Below are 12360 nucleotides of genomic sequence, written 5' to 3' on the forward strand. Positions count from 1 at the left end.
TTAAGGTGCTTGAATGTATTAAGGTAGAATATTATGCTACTTGATACTTCTGTTCCAAATATTGTACTTTTTTGCCAGCTGTACTAGTTATTTTGCTGATTCAGATCAGTTTATAGAATATGGCTCAACACTTAACAGCATATAACGTAGTTGAATAAAGGTAAAAAAAAAAAGAAAGAAAAAAGAGTAAAAGTATTTTACCTTTTTTTTTTACCTCCTCAGCACGGCGGACAGCTTCTCTACTGGTTTATATGCTGTGGGGTTACTCAGATGTGCAGTGTGTTAACTGTGAGACTCACAGCGGGGATTTTATTATTATCGGATATTTTAACTGATTACTGACTATTGATCAGCTGGAATTCATACTGTCGGTTAACAGTTAGGTAGTTAATTATGAGCACTAGTTAAAATGTATATCAGTTGTGAAAAAGTCTTAAGGGGGAGAGATTTTTAGACACAGACATCTTGTAGATCAGCTGTCTAAAGTCAGCTAAGTAGCCATGCATGTTGGTGACATCACTGGAGAGGCTATGTTTGGATTTAATGTACAGCTCGCAATACGATCCATACTGCACACACTGCACTCATTCTCCAAATAAGCTCTTTGACATGACATTTTCTTATAAGTTGTGTTGAAGTAATAAAACCCGGTCAAAAGTTTAGATAAATATAAATTCTGTTTAGGGCTCGCTGTGGATTAGTATTTACAGAGAGAAGGCTCTTCAAACAGGTGACCCTGGTCAACCCTATATCGACATGTTGAGTGTCCTTGTGGAAGACACTAATCTACACTTAATGGACTGTCCAGTCCAGTGGTGCGGCACTGACTCTGCCCTCAAGGAAGCGGAGCGAAGAGATTTCCTTGAGTCAGTGTCACATTATTCTACTGATGATTGTATTAAGAAAGTATGTGACCTCATCATCTCAGCTAGCATTAGCCGCTAACCCACTGGGCACTGTGAGCAGCTAAAGTACTAAGCAACTTATCAGGAGGCTTCCAGTGCAAGGCATTAAAGCTGAGTGAGAGTGCAAGCAGAGCAACACTGGTCCTGCTTAGTCATCGCTTCTCTCAGTATGGTGAAAAAGTGCCACTTTCATTCCCATGGTGATAAGGGAGAGTGAAAAAGGCGGGAAACAGACCTGTGTAATGCTGATGGACGTAGTCAGTCTCTGACTGAGCACGGCTGCAGTGTGCGAATCAGGGGCTAGAAATGCTGCATCAGCAGTGGTTGGATTTACTTGGATGAATGGACTCGGCTCAACGAGGCGGCTGGGGGGGAGTTTGGTGGGTGTTGGGTGTCAAAGCAAGTGGCTGAGACATGGCTAATACTGCCAGTGAGCTGTGGCCACCTAAGTAATTACTACCTTTGCTGTTAGGCTAATCCCCAGAGCAGAGCAGCAAACTCAGAAGAGAAAAGCTTAGAGCCTCTGTGGGGCTCCCGTCACTCGACTTCAATTACAGAGAGACAGAGACCTGTCTCACTCAGAGAGAGGGAGTAAAGGACGAGAGAGAGGGTCTTATTTGAAAACCAAGTTATAAGGGTCTCCACTCTATAGATAAATAATTCTGATTAATTAAAAAACGGTTATATCTTAGACCAGGGCGAAGCAGGATGCACAGACATACACGTGTGTTCAATCACAGCAGACTGGGTATATCTCGGACTTCAGTTTTGCACTTTTTTTCAGCACTTTCCACTGAGCACTCACCGCACAATTGAGATAAATGGCTAAAATGTAAACAAGAGGACAAAAACCCCATGCTCTCCTTACACCCATACTGCTACTACTACCATGACTCTCAAGTTATTAATGTTCTCTGATGGTGCGTGCCAGTATCCTGCTGGTTGAGATACATACGCACTCAGTAACTGAAATGTTTGATTCTGGTGGGGACCTTTATTACGTTTCATCCCTATGTTTCCTGTTTATCTCCACTCTCAATAACAGCTAGCAAGCTGAAAAACATGACTTAAAAATGATTTGTGATGGTTTGTTTATGTCAGAAATGTTTGTAAACTAAACACAGGTTTATACTGTCATTTATGGTCATATAACGCTTATTTTTATTCTATAGCTACATTTCTTAAATGATATGAGTGAATACTCATATCATTTAATGACATATACTTTAATATCTTTTTATTGCATATTTCTATGACAAAATATAAAATAAAATATATAAAGAAATTTACATAACAAGGGAAATGGAAAAGACTAATTTTGCGAAGTGCGAGAACAGGAAGTTCATTTCTTGTCAAATATAGACGACTTTAAAATCACTGACATTTCTCTACATACTGAAATCACACACACACACACACACACACACACACACACACACACACACACACACACACACACACACACACACAAAAAACAACACAGGGAAACAACAGATTTCACAGCAGTCTGTCGTTGCTATTAACAACTTGAAACTTGACAAGTTAAACAAATGGTTTTTAAGCACTAAGTGCACAGCTCTCCTCCCTTACCTGTTACTAAATACTACAAAGTCTACAAGAAGCCAGCTCAGCATCACTCTGTGTATGAAGTGCTGCTGTCAGGGGTTACCTTTGCGTTCGGAGCGTTTCTTGCGCCTCCTCTTGAACCTGCGTCGGATCAGGCAGTAATAGGAGCCCAGATTCTGCGCGCCGTTGGTAAGAAGGGCCATGCCTCGGTCAGCACTTGTGTTGTTGTAAAAGGAACTAAACAGCTCTCGGACAGCTCTAAACTACTAGACCAAAATCAAACTTCAGCTGCTGAGATCTCACTGAGAACACTTGCACATGGTCTACCTGTCCCCTCACCTCTCTGCCTCTCTCTCACTTGTCCAGTTTGAATGCCAAACTCCACACACCTGCAGCGTTTCTTTGTTTCTACTTAAGCCCTTCCCTCATATCCAAACTCTCTTTCCCTCCCTCCCTTTCCTCCTCCTCTCACTGTCTCTCTCCTCTGTTGACTCCATGTCTGCCCTATCGGTAGTCAGAGAGGGGATGCGATGGAGTAGAGTGAGAAAAAGAAGGAGGGGACTAGCAGAGGAGAGAGACTCATGTTTTCAGACGGTTGTGAATTGACACAGAGAGCAGAATCAGACTCTTTACCTGCCTCTGACCCCCCCCCCCCTCGAAGTTACTGACATCTCCAACAAGCGAAAACAACTTCACCCCCTCTCACCCCCACGACTTCCTCCGTCTGCTTTTCAGTTCATCACGCATTTCTGTAACTGTAACTGCACAGCTGTGGTGAAGATAGTTTTGCAGTGAAAATATATGTGTGCACTAAACTCAGTTCCAAAATGCTCACACACACACACACACTCACACACACACACACACACACACACACACACACACACACACACAAATATATGGTATGTACACACGTAACATTAAAAAACACATCTTAAAACCTGTTAATATGAATAAAAGTTTTACCCTTGCAATGTTGAAATCAATCTCCACCTTACACTTATTATTATTGTGTTGAGGATTAACTTCTTCTGCTGTATTGTATTCCCCCTCTAACTATGAGGTTTACCAAGAGTGAAAGGATGAGAGGCAACAAAGAAAGAAATACTCTGCCTCCCTCTAGTGGTTACCTTTTGTAATTACATCAGAGGTGGTACCAAACCAATATCTTTCAGGCAGCAAATTTTAAGCCACTAATGCATAAAATGATGCTGGCTGCGACCGATTTATGATTTATGACCAATCATAACCTGTGTTAGTTGTGCTGATTAATATTATACAACAAGTTCATATGAATCCATCATCAAGACATATTGATGTCGGCGAAGAAAGGCAAAAGAAATAACTCAAACAACAGAAGTGGAAAAAGCGGAGAAAAAACACTCACCTTTGGCTCCGGTGTGATGTCTGTGATCGGAAAAACCTGATGGAGAGAAAGACAAAATGTTCCAAGTGAGTAAAAAGCTCTTGGCAAACTGCAGTTACTGTCAGAGACTGACAGTTAGAGAAAACGTTTCAAAGGATGCAGTGGGTGTGCATCCAAACTATTAGTGGTAGTCACAGAGGGCAAAGAAAGGTACTGAAACCGGGTGTATGCTCCATCAATAGTGATTATTCAGCCATGTTTCCACATCGGCTGGTCAGCCACAGACTGAATCAAAAGCTGGTGTTTCTGAACCGGCCACAGTTATTGTTTGAAGTAATAGAACCTTGCAATATATCCTACGTGCTGTTTAAAGCCTTCCCTGAAAGTACGGCGATTGGCAGACACAAAGCCCTTCCTGAGAAATGTGTTGTGGTGTTTTATGTATGTGGCCACTTGTTACAGAAAACAATGATCTCAACCTGACTTCCAAAGAACAGAACAAGAATAAACATCTTACTTAAATGTGTTCCTTACAGAGCAGACAACTTGGTTACTTTTACTACTTTTACTAAGGTGATCTCTTAGTCCTACAGCGTTCCCAGTTTCACCAGCCGACCAGAGTTTTAGAGCAGATAAATATTTACATTAAGGTTAGATTAATGGCACTGCAGTCTGCGGCCTACCACACGGATGCACATGTGACAGGGAGCGATAACGGATGATGATGATGGAAAGTATGTAGTGCGCTGTGAGTCTACTGTATATCTTGCACATTCCAGTCGTGAGGAGCAATCACATAGTATTTTCACCTAAACTTGTTCTGCTTGTTTTGGATTCACTCGAGTAGAGTGGGGTAGAAATGAAACAGTGATTATGAGTTATGGCGATATCACACGGTTTTATTAGAGGGTGTCTGCGTCTATACTGGACCGACAGCGTTGCAGGACTCATGTCCCTCAGTTTTAGGATGATGCATCGTGGCAGGAAAGTCATTCTAAACATGCAGACAACACAACCAAAGAGTTATTAATGGACCACCCACTGTTTCTGTTGTTCTTGACAGGCCAAATCAGTCACTACTTAAGAATTCTGGCTACTGCAAACACTGAAAACTTTGTACATTGTCAAAAGGGCCCAGCTGTGGACTCCATTCACTCAACTTAAGTCGTCTTTAAACAACTGACTTGGGTGACGGTGTTGCAGCAGAGCCAGGCTGGTATAAAGATTGATCCATTTGCATGAGTGTTCTTTGCAAATGAACTAGTGTAACAACTCAATTGATCCTAGAGCAACAAATGCTTTGTGTAGAGAGAGATTAAGAGGCTGGAACCTGATTAACTAAGAAATCTAGCTGTCTCGCAGTCCAAACCGGATTGTAGTGGAAAATCTATTACACTGCTCCACATGTGCCAGTTTGCAATTACTGTATTCTTGTGAGTAAGAAAGATACCTTCATTTGGCAGTGTAACAAAGATGAACTTTTTACATTGATTATACTTCATACGTATTGCAATCCAGATTCTGATTCTGGCCACTGAACCCTCCAAAATGCAAGAAGTAGCTTAAAAATATTACTGGAAGTCCACAGAATGCCAGCTAAAAATAATAGTAAATCTACAGGCGAGTGTGAGAAAAAAAAAAAAACTGCCTTAAAGCTCCATAGCCTCTCTGGTAGATAGAGCAGCTGGGGATAGAGATGATAGTAATGGAATAAGAGACGAGGAGGGGGAGAAGAAATAGAGACATAAAAGCTTGAGAAGAGTAAAGGAAATAAGAGGGGAGGATATAAGAGAAAAATCCTGGAGTGGGAACGGTAAGATAAAGGAATGAGGCAAACCAGGATAGAGACGTGGAAATGAAGAGAGGGAGATGAAGTTGGATGATGTGAGGAAAAGGTAATGTCAGGTTAAGGAAAATGTTCCCGAAGTAGGATCTCAAACCTTGCGGGGTCGTTTAAGGTCAATGAGGCTGTCTTCACCGCCGCCCAACTCCCCCACAGCTCACACTCCCACTGCTCGACATAAAAATGTTCTTAAAAAGCAAATTAGAGGTTTTTTGGGTGGAGGCTTGCCAATTAAGCACATGAAGTTAAACTGAGCAGAAAGAGAGAGAAAGCGAAACAGCAACTGAGAAACGGTCCAACAGAGAGAAAAAAGGCAGATGGTTAGAACAAGAAAAAAAGAGACTGACAACAAGTCGGGGATACGAGTTGAGGGACACAGAAGTCAGCACGAGAAAGGAGATGGTGAGCTCAAATATACTCCAGATGCAAATTCATTCATGCTTCTGTTTTCAAGCCAACTATAACTGTGGCTGGACGAGTCTCACCACAACTGCCTTGGCTGGGTGACTGTTTTTTTGTTTTGCTTTGTTTTACGAAAAAGGGAGAACGGCCACTCCACTTCCCTCAGTATTTTAATTCATAGGGACTGTGCAAAAGGCTGCAGACATGGGAGAATAGAGTCGGTGCATGCTCCACAGAGGCACATGTTGTTCCGCTGGCAGGGATTTTACCCGCTACTCTCTCTCTCTCTCTCTCTCTCTCTCTTGGCATTTTCAACACACACTGAATGGACGAGGGGAAAGAGGCTGTGGTCATGCAGCCAATACTCTGTGGTTATCCGGACTGAATTTAAAGGCATTCCAGACTCAAATAACAACTAAACTCCTGGTGGCCTTTGCAGTGGTTTGACAGAGAAACACAACCATTGACAAAAACAACCTCCTTAACAGCTTCACAGGGAAGAAATCCAGGCTACTGTGGCGAGCCCATCTGTTACTTCATACATGTACTCACAGTCAACTAAAAAGCACAAAGCTCCAAAAATAGACTCAGTGAGAACAGTTTTTTTTATTATTTTTTTTATTTTCAAGCCTTTTCTAAAGCCGACATTTGAATTTAAGAGCCTGTTCAAGGGATGCAGAAATTTTAAGAGCTCAGTGTTACTATAGCTGATGGACTATGATTAAATCATGGTTCACTGATCGTGGCTTTGAAGATTTCACTTTCTAAATTGTGAAATGCACAGGGATATACTGCGATACAGCAAGGGGAGACGGGGTCAGATACTGCAGCATCATTAAAGTGACACGTTGAAGTTCTCACATTTACGCCAAGAAACCCTCAGCTACACCAAAATGCAAGCACGCTCATTAGCATTTATAAGCTTTCCTCATCAAAAATCAGCGACTACACACGAAAAGCCATCAAGCTAACAAGCTGGTCTGACGCAAGCAAAAACAAATTAACAAGCAACGAACATGTGGAGAATAAAATAAAAAACCAAAACAAACCTCAGCGTGTTCTCTTAGTTGCTGATAAAAGACATTCTTTCCTCCTGAAAGACAAAAATGCACCAGTGTTTTTTAGCTGCATGCTGAAGCAGTTATCCCGAGTGGCTGTAGAGACCCAACCAAAAAAACCCTGACGTGTAGGTATAAGCGTGTCCTGCGGTGCCTGAATACCTGAATATGAAGACAGATGAAAAATGTCCAGGCAGGAGTGGAGTTTCATTGCCTTGTGAGGAAGTCACGTTCCTAAAGCAACACTCACTGAACCTCATCTTGTGCACAGAGTTTGGCAAGAGTGTGAGAGGGAGAGGGAGAGATTGTGTGTGAGAGATTAGTAGAGACAGGAGGGGAGAGCCTTTAAGAGCGTTTAAGAGCTGAGGGGGTAGTATGTGTGTGTGTGTGTGTGTGTGTGTGTGTCTGAGTTGTGGTCATATTAGGGGTCTAATAGGTGCGAACCTCCTATTAGCTCTCTGAGGACTGGGGTGGAAGGTGTCGGGTGGATGGGAAATGATACAGGAGCCTCCATGAACTTGACAGAGGTGATTAGTGAGAGTGAGAGTAAACAGTCATTTGAGACCGGGCCGAACAAAACAAAACAAAACAAAAAAAAAACTAAGTCAGAGGTTGATTATGAAAGAGAAGGATTATGAAAGAGAGACAGAAAGCCAGTCAACTGCGCGTGATAAGAGGAGTGCGTGACTATAAACCTCGACTCCCGGTCTTCAGCCAAAAATTAGGCCATTGGCTTGTAACCACTGGCCACACACACAGACACACACACACAAACACAGGCTAGCTAGGGTCCTGATAAGCCATTAAATGCTACCCCTCCCTCTGACCTAGCTTTTTCTCATACATACATACATACACACACACACACACACACACACACACACAGGGACACAGGGACACAGAGACACAGTTTTAATTAATACATCTCTTCATTAAATGTGTGTATGTGATTGTATTGTGACTGACTGTGTGTGTGTGTGTATGTGTGCGTCTATGAGGAAAATTCAAGGGCGACAGTAGCTGGATCACCATGTACTGTTGTTCTTCATTATGAATGTCTGGCAATGTTTTTGTTTTACTGTCACTTGTCCAGCAGAGGGCAGTAATGCTACAGGATAATTAATACTGTGCAGGATGAACACATGGAATCGAGGACGTTTTCATCTGTTTGCATATTCACATCAGATTTTCAACGCGACGCTGTAAATGAACACATATGTAATGCTGCTCTGTCCTTGAACGTATAGGAAGGTCAAATCTCTGCGTGGATGGGATGCGCGTTGCCTTTCTTACGTTGACAGCTGTGGTTATCTGTGTTGCACTGTCCAGCTCCCAGGGGTCAATGTGTGGAGGTGTAAAAATAATAACACATTGGAGTTTAATAGGCATGAGCCTGAGTGGAAGGCGCTGACTATACGAACACATCAGATCAAGCTCTCTCGTACACACAAAGATGAAAACAGGGTTTTTTTAGAACGGCTGCCAGTGCGCTAAAAACTGTCACACTGTTCTGGCAGTTTTCACTTTTGAAATACGAAGCCAACAACCAGCCCACAAGCTCAATGAAATGAACTTGTTCAGGGACATTTTTAAAAAAAAATATTTTCTGTAAGTGTGTGCTATTTGACTGAAAAAGATGTTTTATAACAAGTTTTCAGCAAGGATTTTTAATTAAACCTGATATCTACTGGGGATTTTCAAAGGCACTTGGCTGTATTTCCAACATGGTTCTGTGGTTTGCCAACAGTACTTTCCTGTATTCAGATTCACATTCTGTATTTCTGACATTTCAAAGGAAAGATTCTGTGATGCTGAATGGAAGAATGCTTGGTAGTCAGTGTAAGACCGCATATTTCAGGTGCCGGGTGGAATTCACAATGCGAGAAATGTCAAGTGCTATACAAGCTATACAAGCTATACATTCTACAGTCCTATTTGCTACAGTGCCGGGCTCTAAGGATTTTGTGTTGTCAACACTACTGTGGTTGCGTGAGGTGCATGGTCTCAAGTGGCTGTGTTACTTCATTAATGCTAGAAATGATAAATTTCAGTGTTTGGTATTACAGGGAGCTGCGTTCACCCCCTGCATCAAACACAGTTGCTAGGTGTGGGAAGCCAGTGAGGGATTGACCTTGATACTGCATATGACACCTATTGGTTGGCTGAATCTGCAGGGGACAGTGTGAACTTTCACGTTTGTTGTGGCCTACTGATGAAGCTCCACTGTGGCAGGTGAAGAAGCAGCTGGTGGCTCCACATGTATCAGAGGAACCACCTGGCCTCGACACCCTCACCGACAGTGAGAGTCAGCAGTGACAAAAACTGCACTGCATGGGAAATTGCCAAACCGAAATCAGGAAGAAAGTAAGGGAAAAAGCTGAAGAATAAATGAGCCAATCCTTAGAAGGGCAAAGTTTTTTCTGCCAAACTGTCAGCAAAGACTGTCAATAGGAGATTTGCCAGACAGAACCGAGCTTTAACATAAACAAGGACAAAAATACTGTCTTAATGTGAGAGAATACACAGAAATCAAAACACACATATATACACACACAACCGTCCAAGAATTTTCTATAAACAAACCAGACTGCCATAATAATCTTGTGACTTCTAGTAGCTTCCAAAAACCCAAAGATCAACTTTATTTCAGAAACCCCATTGCTTATTTTACATCATTTATCCGCTGCTATATTTCACTGTTTGTCGCTCTAAACAGGAGCCTGCTTCTGTTCTAAATAAGTGGGCCTGTAAATAGAAATGACTTAATTCTTCCTATGGGAGTTCCCTTTGGTTCCCAAGCCTACCATCAGCTCCCACTGCTGGGTGTGGCCCCCTACTTAACCAACCCTCCAGCCCTGTGCCTGCGACACATCCACTCCACGGCTTGTGGCTTTGGGTTTTTGGCTGGGACCTGACCAGAGGTGGTGTGTTTGTGTGTGTACGTACAGTGTATGTTTGTGCGAGTGTGTGCTCAACGTAGGCACGAGGAAAACAATAGGCGGCTCTGTGTGAGCCCCTCTGGCAAGATATATACCTGAAGGGCAAAGCCAACAAGCTGTGAGGGAGGAAGGGTGGGAGAAGGGCAGCAGACTTAAAGCCACTGCAGGCTTTTGTGACTGTTTATGAAATGCTATACTTTATTTTAACCAATATATTATACCAAGATAAACCAACAGCCTTAAATACATGTCCAGAGAACCACAACAAAAGGCATCACACCCCCTCTAACTCCAATAATTCTCAAGTTCCCTTTGAGATCTGACGAAACGACCTGAGGTGCTCCACCGAATACCAACCACGCTGAGCTATTTTGATTATGTTCCAGTTTTCATGTTGTTCCTCGTTGTCAACTCAGGCTCAGCTGAGCTGCTGCAAGCAACATTTTGACAACAATCTAAGGGAAATCCAAAAAAATAAAAATAAAAAACATAAAAAAAATTTGCATGTTGTCATGGCAACACTGACAAAATCCAAGTTGGGTGCTCAGGTTCCAGTTGCAGGTAGGCTGCGTGGCACTAGGTGTAAATTTGGAACATTCAGATCAATTCACTCAAAAAAAAAAAAAAAAAAAAAAACCTTCTCAGTCTTTTGCTGGTCACAGTGCTGAGCTGTGTTCAGATGAAAAAGATAACAGGTACTACTGATAAAATATCAACACAATTTATGATATTACCTGACACTGTAAATCCAGAAACATTGATAATGGGCAGTGTTTCCTTGAGGACATTTTAATAGTAAATTGATGTGACGATAAACTCTGTGGCAGAGATCCATATATAATGTACTCACATAAGTTAGTTGCTCATAATCTACAACAGAACACCTGCCATGCTGAACTACTGTACATTTCTCCTCACTTCTAATAGTCCTCTCTGTCTTATTATATGTTACAACACAGACGTCAGCAGTTTCTCCTATGACGAATGAGCCTCTTTTCTCAACCAATTTATCTTTCTGCTCCGCTGTGCGCCCTTGTTGACGGCACAACCTTCCATTTCCTGTTAGAAAGAAGATGGGGAAGACTTGAGGCCACAGGGAAAGAAATGAATCTGGTCACAAAGGGGAAGAGGACAAAAAATAGCGGGGTATTTAATTATCAAAGCAAGGGCAGATGTAATGAAGAGGAGTGAGACGAACAGGGACACAGACAGGAACAGACTGAAAGGACATTACAAAAAGTGGAAATACATTGCAATACAAATATATTTTAACTGAATAATCAACTGAATTTGAATTTCAGTCCCAGCATCAGATAGTGACGTATCAGCCTCAGGAAGCCTGCCCTGAAACTGTTGGATCAAATATATAACACACACACACACACACTATAACACACACAGTTACTACAAGGTTTTTACTGCACTGCAATGCGGTGTGACATTGAGGATAATGACTGCACTTGCACACACACACACCCACATGCACACACACATACATATGTGACTGCAGAAAATCACCTCTGAATACACACACAAAAAAAACCCCCTTTAAAACAAAGATCCCGCTATATTGCAGTGAAGAAGACCCCTCGTTATGCTGACTATGCTTGTTTACACTGAACCAAACGAAGCTGGCACAATATCGCCTCAGTGTGTGATTTTAGACAGTATGCTGGCGTCCCAGAACCAGAAGCGTAACGTGTAACACAACAGCTTCTGTGTACCATGCCGGGTCTGTCTTTTACACAGACGTCGATCTGGCCTCGTGACTATCTCGGCTGCAAGCTCAGAGGCAAAGCAACAAAGCTCCAACAACGTTGAAAAGCTTTTTGAGGTCATTTGTTATTGAACTACACGGAGGAGCCATGGGGATGTCGTGACAGGTGAGTGTGAGGGACTGCTGCAGTCTTTGGCCGGCCCTCAGCATGACTATGAGTTCACAGTAATATCATTTCGTCACAGCAAACTCCTCTTTCCTAAAGGTAAAAGAGGTTTGACACTTTTTAAAAATGAACCATATGACCATTCACAAAATAACTTCTATATAGTTTTCTGATCTGCTGAAGTCCCTTATTTACACATCCAGTAGACGAGCCGAGTTCAAATGATTCGAATGATTGTAAGAATCATCAGAACTCATAAATGTTGCTGTTGTCACTGTGTTGACCAGCTGGTCACTAACTTTGTCGTTTGGTGCTGGGCAAGTAGCATATGACTGTTTTTACTTAAAACAACAAGGTTGATCTAAGTGGAGTTGCAGGCTAAAGACAGGGTGCTAAAG

At 42.2% G+C, this 12360-nt stretch overlaps 1 protein-coding gene across 1 annotated transcript in view; it reads right to left on the bottom strand.

The window, feature by feature from the left end:
- Positions 1–12360, bottom strand: part of LOC111218474 (double-stranded RNA-specific editase 1-like) — a 112877-nt gene that overhangs the window by 37245 nt on the left and 63272 nt on the right. Inside the window, exon 3 of the mRNA XM_022740800.1 lies at positions 3859–3894. The gene's annotated coding sequence lies outside the window, so the exon portion shown is untranslated. The remainder of the gene's footprint in view (positions 1–3858; positions 3895–12360) is intronic.

This window comes from Seriola dumerili, unplaced genomic scaffold (assembly GCF_002260705.1).
Source record: "Seriola dumerili isolate Sdu_G_001 unplaced genomic scaffold, Sdu_1.0 BDQW01000052.1, whole genome shotgun sequence".
Lineage (NCBI taxonomy): Eukaryota > Metazoa > Chordata > Actinopteri > Carangiformes > Carangidae > Seriola > Seriola dumerili.